This window comes from Pteropus vampyrus, unplaced genomic scaffold (assembly GCF_000151845.1).
Source record: "Pteropus vampyrus isolate Shadow unplaced genomic scaffold, Pvam_2.0 Scaffold317, whole genome shotgun sequence".
Classification (NCBI taxonomy): Eukaryota; Metazoa; Chordata; class Mammalia; order Chiroptera; family Pteropodidae; genus Pteropus; species Pteropus vampyrus.
Window position 1 is genome coordinate 577,667 of NW_011889098.1, and position 9,692 is coordinate 587,358.

The following is a 9,692-nucleotide window of genomic DNA, read 5'->3' on the forward strand; positions in this document are numbered from 1 at the left end:
TTATTTGTGGAAGGGAGAGAGGCATGGGATTTGAGAGGAGAGTGTTCTATAATAGTTACGCTGTGGAGGAGAAGGGAGATGGGGCAAAAGGGGTAGAATATGTGGTAAAAAATAAAATAATAAAATAAAAATCACACTGTAGAAAAGAACAAAATTCGTGGAGAAGTCACAGTGCTATGGCTAATTTTGCCTGACGCTGCCCCCTGCGTCTTAGGCGAGAAGAACCACACCATCATCACCTGAAAGGCGTGGAGGCCTCTGCAGATCAGAGGATTTTGAGTCTCTGGGTTAAAACGAAGAAATACATAAAATAAAATCCCATCCAAGAAAGCAAACCCGAAGTCAAGTGGAAATGAGTCGTTGTCAACTTTGTAACGAGGGATGGCAATAAAATGCACCTGAGTCGGACACCTTTTGCCTCAACTGATATTTTGTTAAGGGGGGAAAAAAAGTTAACAATTGACCTGAGTTCCAGCAAAATGTAAATTAATTGTTCGGCTTCTCGTCCCACCAGCCGCATTTCGATAGCCACACACGGCTAGTGGCTACGGTATCGGACGGCACAGATACAGGACCTTTGCATCCTTTTGACAGCTGTACTGGACGAAGCTGCGTTCGAGGGCGCACTTGCTGCCCTTCTAGGCTGCGGAAGGACGGCCGATGTCAGTAAGATCCTTCTGGATCTTTCCGGCACCAAAATGCCCATCAGCACCAATCCCTGTGTCTACTCTAGACTGCCCTACTTTTCATTATCTCTTCGGTTTTATCTCTTTTCAAGCTTAACCGCCAACGAAATAAACAAGAACAAGTATGAGAGCTCATTCAAACATATAGTATGCTATCCTGTAATTAACAGATAGGACGCGAAATGGAATTGTCCTTTCATAGAGCCTCTGTGACATTCAATTCTGGCCTCACGACTATGTTGAGTGTAACCGCCGCCATTCACGGCAGACGCACTGAGTATTCCGAGTCCAAAATTGCAGAACGGCCCAAGTCCTTTCAAACGTGGGTGATTTTACAAGATTTATGTGGACTTTTTAAAAAAGTGCACACCGGCGCTTAAGTCATTTGCGCGAACCCTCTCATTTAAGCGACAATGAAAGCCGAGACTAGAAAAGGAGGCAAATGCCTCGGCTTCTCCCCTTTCAAACTGAAAACGGCACTGCTTTTCCCTGAAGAGGGGGATCGGTCCGCTCCACGGTGACACAGATGACGGAGACTTGGGTCACCGGGGGAAGTGATGACGTCACCGCCTCGTGCTGCCAGATCCTGTTAGGGGTGGGGAGGCGGGATTCGCCCCGGCGCCTGGCCTTTCCAGCGGTTGTTAGGACTGGTGCTCACCAGAAAGATTCGCAGCATGGATATCTCTGTGCTTTTCTGGAGCTATACGTGCTCTGCCTTCCGATTCTTCTAAAATTTAGGTTTCGCAAAAGTAGCATGAGCTCTGCCGCTTAATCATTCTCATACCTTGCCTGGTTTGCCAACGTTTCTCCACCATGAGTCACGAGTCTGATTTCTGTCACTTTTATATTGCTGTGAACAATTAACCAAAATGGTCAGGGCACGGGACTAAGGATCGCAGGGTCACATGTCCAAACTCCACAGAGACAGTTAACTCCGCCCCAGCCACACTCTTAAGCCTGTCATCTTAAAATCAGAGGCCAGCGGTCGTGAGAAGCCCTGGGAAGAACGTAACGAATCTGGGCATAGGCTTAAAAAAAATTAATCCAATGGTAAGATGGACAGGAAATAGATTATTTAGGTAAGTTTCTTAGTAACATTGTATACACTTCTACGTTTAACTATACGTGGCTGTTAAGCCCTTGAACTGTAGCCAGTCCAAATTGAGATTGAACTGTAGCTAGTCCAAAAGCTTAAAATAATAATTACAAGGAAGGTGTGAAAGTAAAATACCTCATTAATCATCTTGATACTGATTACATGTTGAAATGACAATATTTTGATATAGTTATATTGGGTTACAAAAAATATATTATTAAAGTTAATCTCCTGCTTCTTTTGGCTTTTTAAAATAGAGCTCCTAGAAGAATTTAAATGACACGCGTGGCCCACGTTACATTTCTATTGACAACACAGACCATCGTCACAAGCTCTGTCTATAACACAGAAGAACTTAGAAATGCTGACTCGTGAAAAGCAGCTCTAAAGTTTATCTCTGCAAAGGCTACAGAATCCTCTGGCAAAAATAGCAAAAGAGCGGCTGGACCTGAAGAAGGCATCATGAGAATCTCTGCTCCTCAGAGCAACATAAAGGCCCTGCCAGCATCTAAGCAACTGAATCCGGAAGCATCGAAAAGAAATGCAATACAGATTTCCAAGGCCCTGCCTTCTTCTGTGAACGACCGTGGGAAGGTGGCCCTCACGGCCTCTTGGGGTGGGTTCTGTGACTCCCGAGGTGCTCAAATCCTCACTTTCATTTCTCTTGATCAAGGATGGCACCTCATTACTGAAAAAGAGCCAGAGGCGGGGTTAACGATGACCCAAGGAGACAGCAAGTTAATTTGATATTTACCTGCCGGAGTTTTCTAAGTATCATTTAAATCCCCAGATACTGAGAAATGAAATAAGGAAAATTGGGATCAATATATTGCACGAGACACGAGAGAAGCAACGATTTATCACGAGGCAATTCGAGTCATTCACAGAGCTAGACCAGGAAGGCGTCTGCGAACTTAGAAAAGGGAACGCCCGGGCCGCAATCCATTTCCTCCTGGATTTTCAAATGGGTGTCACTGCTTTCTAGAGGCGCTTGTGCTTGATAAATAGTCAGGAAGGGACGCGAATCGGTGTCTGCTTTCTCATCCCAAAAGAATTTTATCCCTGCTTCCTTTCCGGTCTCTCAGGGCTGAAGAGATGACCCTTGCTGCCCTGTTACAAAGTCTAATTGACTTTAAATGACTTCATTATAATCAGTGGGATACTGCGCATACACCAGTTGGTTTAAACCTTTATGCCCAGGAGTCATCGGCGAATGTACTACGAAGAATGCCCAGGCCACACTGTAGACGCACCTCTGGCAGGTCCTGCTATTACGTGAGTATTAATCAAGAGCACAAACTGTGCCAATAGCAAATAAATATCAATAATGGGTTTTTATTGGTGAAAGTAATATTTTGTTAATTAGCATGACAGATGGAATAATCGGATCTCATTAGGGGACATTTCAGAGATTTAAAGTATGTAGTGAGCTAAAATACTTTCGTTAGCCATACCCTCACTGAGACATGAGGGTCCCAGAACCCGCGGGCCTGTGTCCTGCATCCCTGAGGCCTGCATCCTTCACCTCTTGGAGGAATGGTGTCTGTGGCATGATCCGTAACTGGATCTGTGCCCAGCATTGGTTTAGAAGGCTTTCTGATTTCTGATGCCACGTAAAAGGCCTGGAATTGTAAACTCGGCCTCGTAAATGCTGTTGTTTTTGTCTTACATAATAAAGCCTTCAGACAGGTAAGTTCAGCTCACCTAGAGACTCGAGCTTCAGGAACGAAGCATCTGAACCGGTTTATGTTTGCTTTGCTGAAAGCTATTTATGAATATGTGTCAGAATTTTGTTTGAAATTTACATTTTTATAACCTCATGGCCAGTGACAAGCGAGTGGCTTTTTCTCACCTACTTGGAACTTCTTCGTTGCTACTGCGACCTAATGAAATTACCCTCAGTGCCCCCGGTTTAGGCCAGCAGCCCCATTTCTCACCCCGACCCGGCAGAGGCACCTTCTCCCAGTGCAAGGGGCTGTCAGCATCCTTCTCCTGGTCAGATCTGGTTCGCTCTTCTGGTCTCAGCATCGGTCCCCCGTTCTCAGACTCTGCTGCACATTAGAATCACTCAGACAGCTTCTAAAATATCCCACACACAGCCCAGGCTGCACCCCATACAGATTAGATCAGAGTGTCTGGAGCGGGGAGCCAGGCAACGGTATTTTTCAAAGGTCCCCTGGGTGGTTCCAACAGGCAGCCACGTGGGAGCCACTGGCTTCGATGTTCTTTTGTTCAGCAAAGACCACCGATGACTCTACCTAATTTAGGTCTTTCTGTAATTTGGTCTCCTTTAAATTTCATATTTTGTAACGAGCTGAGTCATTTCTGTTTTGGTGTCATTTCCTCTTGACTGTCCGCTCTATGCGGGCCAAGAATTTAACTTTTTCTCATTTCAGCGTCTGAAGCAGCTAAGACAGGACCCGGTACATAGGAGATGCTCGGTATATATTTGTGCAAAATGAATGGATCGATGAATTCTATATTTACCTTTCCACTGATACTTTCTCCCCCAGTTAACACTATCCAACTAACCAAATATTTGAGAGCTATCTGTGTGATCTGTCTTTTAACAGGTACTTTGGAATGATAGAAAGGAATTCGTAATCTATTTGTAAGCAGGATTGAGGCATATGCTATCCTAAGAACCGGATGAGGCAGAATATGTAAAAAGCGAGGGCTTAAATGAAGTGACAGTGAGTGCGAAGTGATGAGTAGCACATAGATGTGGACATTTGTCCTCCTAGACTTATCTGGGTGGAGTTGGGCGTGGGCCGTCGGATCTGTAAGTCACACAGTGCAGGACGTTCCCTTCCATCCCAACTTCACACTCCGTGTCTCAAATTTTTGAATTCTACACCTGGCAAGTCTTCCTGATTTTCACACAGCATTTGCCTAAATCAACGATCTTTGGTTTTCTGTATCAGAAAACTAGACTCACAAAATCTAAAAGAAATATCATCTTCTTGAAAACTGATGATCATCTTTATTTAATTCTGAACAAACATGTGGGCTAATAAATGATGAATCACAGAGCTGTGCTACAAGAAACAGATTTGTTTGTGCATCTAAACATTTATTCTCCTCACGGCCTTATCTTCCACCCAAAGCCTTGAGGACATAAATGTTTTCTGGGCTGTCCCTACAAACCACAATCCCTGCATCCGGCATGAATAGATAACTTCTGAGCAGGAACCCAGATTGGGGAAGGGTGGCAATAACTGTTCTTGCTAATTTCAAGAAGGCGACACATAAACAAACAGACCGAAAGAAGCTCTCGGGCCCTTTGGCCTCAAAATGCAAGCAGGTGCTGCCAGTGAAGGCATTGTTCTGAGGCCGCATCCCGGAACAGGATGGATGCATTCTAGAAAGCTCCATGGTGAGAGGAGGCACGTGGTAAAAGTACTAAGGAAGGACACGCCAGATTAGTCGGAGCTACTTGGGGGCAGTGACAGCCCTTTTTCCAAGCTACATTTGGGTCGGTGGCAGGACTCAGCTTACTAAAGCAAACGGTGGAATTTGCCCAGGCTGTTTTGGCAACGGGAACCATTAACGAGGCCTCGCCAGTGCGGCGGACATTCATGTACCTGGTGCTTTGGGACCGTGACCCAGAGTTCACGGTGACAGGGCAAGCACAGGAAGGCCTAGAACACAGCTTCTCCGCGTCCAGCTCGATCTGTGTCTTGGAAGGCAGGGAAAAATACTTTCCCAGGCAAGGCTTTAGGTCGTTATGGAAAATGCTGTCCTTGCTTTGCAATAAACAACATGCCATTTGAGGAAGAACTGTCAGAATAGTATCAATGCGTGACTTAGTATCTCCCAGGGTGGGTTTTGCACACAATTAAGATGATCTGCTGGGGGCCTTCTCACCAAGGTGTCGCTCTACAGCATGCATGTTGCCATTTTCCAGACCTTTAGCTACAAACACTAACTTTTCTTGAATCTTTCCAAGTAAGTGTCAGACGGAGCATAAGCCAAACAGCTCAGAAAGTGAAAACTGGAGGAATTAGGTTGTGTCATCAAAACTTGCTACTTACTAGGGAAAAGGAATTTAAAAAATATCCGCTTGTCATTGAAAAAAGGTCTGAGCTGCAGATCGGGATTAAATGGAATCAGCCATGAAAGTGATGCTCGCTTTTCTACCTAATAAATATTTATGTAACAGGATGTTTCACCTGAATACTCGTGGATTCCCTCTATCTACACGACTACACAAAACATATACTTTTGCATGTGATTTTTAATAACAACCGATTGATGACACATCTGGTTTTTTTTCTTCAAGGACCGCTTTACAAAAGTTGACCGACTTAATTAGCCATCGATGACTATATAACAACCCAGCTATTAGAGTCAGATGAATAGTGCTGGATTCTCTGTAAAGAACCAGGAGCACGTCCCTTCTGAGAGCTAGTGAAGGTGGCCGTCGCCTGTCTTGGACACGGCGTGCGGCACTGTGCTTCCGTTCTGCCTAATAACTGAGGAGAGAAATGAATGCCAGAGACCACTTACTTATCTTTGTACCTGCCACAGTGCAAAGCAGGAGGCTTAGACTCAGCTGTCTCAAACACTTTTCGAAATACAATGGAAATTAAGTAAAAACGATATATATACAATCCTAAAAATGTCAAAAATTATTGAATAAACAATTCGGCCATGCCGAAAAACAGCTGAGGTTTAGGTAAACTTACTAATAAGTCAGTTACATAAATTGAAATCACTATTTTATTGACGACAACATCTTGGTCACCTAATTCATAGACTAAACTGCCTAATCCAGGCAGAAATCTTAAGCCAGCCTATCAGACCAGAGGCCAGAGAATCATTCCATAGTAATGAAGATACTTCTCAACCTCAAATTAAACATAATGTTACAAAGTTCCTGGTATAATCATATTAAGTGTAATTTATTCGATCCTTACACAGATCTTCCAGGATTACTGCTTGCATATAGCCAATTATAAATATCCAGAGACTTTCCAATTCTCATTACAGAAAACTAAAATGCTTTCATAAATAATGCATCCTCCCACAACTGAGGCCAATTCTATTTCTGTTATGGTGCTTTACTACATTTTGCATCAAACACACAATAAACACCTAGTCCTTACCTTTAATCCTTCGACCAGATTGAACTGCTGTGACTTGTGTTATTGAAAAATAAAAATCAAGTCCAAATAGAAGTGGCCACGACAGACAACCAGCAGATGCCTTGTCACAACCCTACTCTCCGCCTGTCAACTTCAAAAAAACAAACAAACAAACAGATACGGTTTGGAGTTTCCAGCAGCACGACTAGAAATGTAATTTAGCGAGATATTTTTAATAGTCACGGAAGGGTTGAGAAGTTTGTGTTGTTATTATTTTTTGAATTGGCCAAACTGGTTGTCTTTAGGAAAACAAAGACTTCTCCTTTGGCTTGTTCCACCCCAAACAGCCTGAATGTTTTATAAAGAGCCATCGCAACAACAGAAGCTGCCACAGGCTGGTGTGCCAGCGGGAAAGCGGCACGCGCACCGCAGACGATGAGGGATTCGTGGTCTTACCAGTTGCCTTTGACCTTGCTTAGATCTACAGGCCAAAATGACTTTCGATTCATAATTCTAAAGACATAAGGCCTTGGTTCATCTGACCTGGCATCTAAATACTTCCTAGTTCAAATCAGGATGCACTGAGACACCACACATGACTGGCATTGACAGGCAGCTTTGTCACCGTAAGGTCTAATCCCTGGACACTCACTTACGTCTCTGGGCCAAGCGGTCCTTATTAAGTGAGATGCCTGCCTTCTACTTTACAAAATCTGATGTGACACTCCACCATGCACGAGAACTCTACATTTCCTAAAGTAACTATTGAGGTATTTGAATAAAACTTACCAAAATAGTCTTTGAGCAATGGTGTTTAAAACTGGTACTTGGATAGAGAAGAGATAATGTGACAAAATAAGAGAAAAAAATAAGTCGTTCTATAACAATAGGCTCCTGTTGCCATTAGTCATCTTCTAGAAAAAGAATAATTCAATATTGCTCAATGCTATTCAATGGTACGGCCAGGTTCTAGAGAGTTTATCATTTTTGTGCCAGACACAATCCTCCCATGCTGCAGGAGGCTCAGCACCAAATGTGAAATAGATGTTGAAGGGGAGCTTTTATGTAAGAAGAACATTTTTTTAAAGACTGTATAGCCTGGCGATCACTGTTCAGATACCCAGGTATTTAATCTATAACTCTTATGTGCTGCAATCGTCTGCTCACTTGAATTCTACACCCCGTTTTGGATATTAAAGATGTCAGCTGAAGAAAAACTTTCCTAACTATGATTTGAAAAAAAGCCAGGAAACAAAAAATCTTTTTACAACGGTTCAAAAATCCCTAGGCCAAATGTATTCACTTATTTGGCTTTCAGCAGGCAAGCGCTTTGTCCCCAGCGGTGTTATGTAAGCTTACTTAGGAATGCAGAAGAGCTCAGAGCGCTGAAAATTCTAGTCCCATCGCCATGGTGAACACCACAGCGGATGAAGACAGCGGCTCTCAGCACAAGGAGGGTGGTCTCCAACATTCCTTCGGAGCACCCCCGCTCAACTTAAAAACAAATATCACAACACAGACGTAAGCCCTCTGTCTAGGACCCAGAAAACATGGCTCCAGATACCATTTCCGGATAACGAATTCTTTCTGTCATCCCACCAGCAAGGGTGATACAAGACGAACGAAAGACCATCATGAAAGGCAAGAAGAATTTTCCAGTGTCTGAGAAAATGTATGCATAACGTACACCGCAGATCCTGCCCATATCCCGGGGAGGTACGGCTCCTTGTCACACAACCTGAACACGAGTATTCTGTACGAAACCACCCGGGGGACACCCCCGCCCAGATGATCAACCAGCACACAGTGGCTTTGGGAGCTTTTCCAAAAGCAAAGTCTCCAGAGAATGCTAACATTTCATTACTTCCTTCTTTTCTAAGGGTTATCGAATCAGGAAGTCATTGTCCTCTATTAACTTTTGAAGAAAAAAAAAAATAACGGCAGAAATCTGCAACAACTTCCTCATAGCAACAGCACAGCTGCCGGGCTTCCAACCGACGTTTCATATTTCAAGCAAATATTACACATTAAACCACAAAATTATAAGGAAGTGGTTTATCATAGGGAAATCTCGGAGGAATGCCTCCGTCAGAGGGATATTTGAATCGAAGGCTAAACTTACTTTTCATAATGTTGTGTCACCCATAATAAACATATTTCTGCATGGCAGTATGACACGGGACTGAATAATCTGTTTTCTCTATACACAGGGGCGGTGAGTTGCTCTCACTAGGAATATACTCTTGAACTTCAACTGTAGTTAGCTCATGTGGCATCAAAAGACCACATTCCAGAATTGCTGCTATAGATTTGTTTTAGTTACTTTTTTCTCCACCAACCTTAGAAGATTTTACAATTGGCAAAATGGATGGAAGAGGTGGGGGCGGGGGTTGGTTAGTGAAATTGTTAGTGCTTGAGATAATTGGATGGGCTAGGACACAGAGACATCGTCACTCTTGTGCGGATGTAGTAGAACAATCTAGTGAGCGATGGATTACTCTATGAAGTGGCCCCTGGGACTTGATTCTGAAATCATGCTGTATCCAGATGTGATTCACAGGACTTTGGTGGCCTGATTCTGTCTCTCAGCTTAACGGAAGTCCCGTCCTAGAATCATGCTGTGCTTATCTCAAGGGAAAGCCTTCATGTCAGCTGTGGCGAAGCGATCTGGGACTTCGATGAGCTTCGGGAAAGACACTCTTGGTGTGGGGGCCTGATTCCTGATTCATATGTGTGTGGAGAAGGGTTCTGAGTCCGCCCTCTCCCTGTAGTGAGACGGTCAGGGAGAGAGCCACAACCCTCACCTGCTTCTAAATACTGGCG

General features: G+C 43.8%; 1 protein-coding gene and 1 long non-coding RNA gene across 2 annotated transcripts in view; one reads left to right on the forward strand and one right to left on the reverse strand.

Annotated features, from left to right (window-relative positions):
• The window catches only part of LHFPL6 (LHFPL tetraspan subfamily member 6), a 213,987-nt gene that overhangs the window by 37,838 nt on the left and 166,457 nt on the right, over positions 1–9,692 (reverse strand). The window lies entirely within an intron of this gene.
• On the forward strand, positions 1,406–8,039 carry LOC111730492. The gene is made up of 3 exons (XR_002776715.1): positions 1,406–1,736; positions 2,040–3,057; positions 6,065–8,039. It is a non-coding gene; the product is annotated as an uncharacterized LOC111730492 (long non-coding RNA).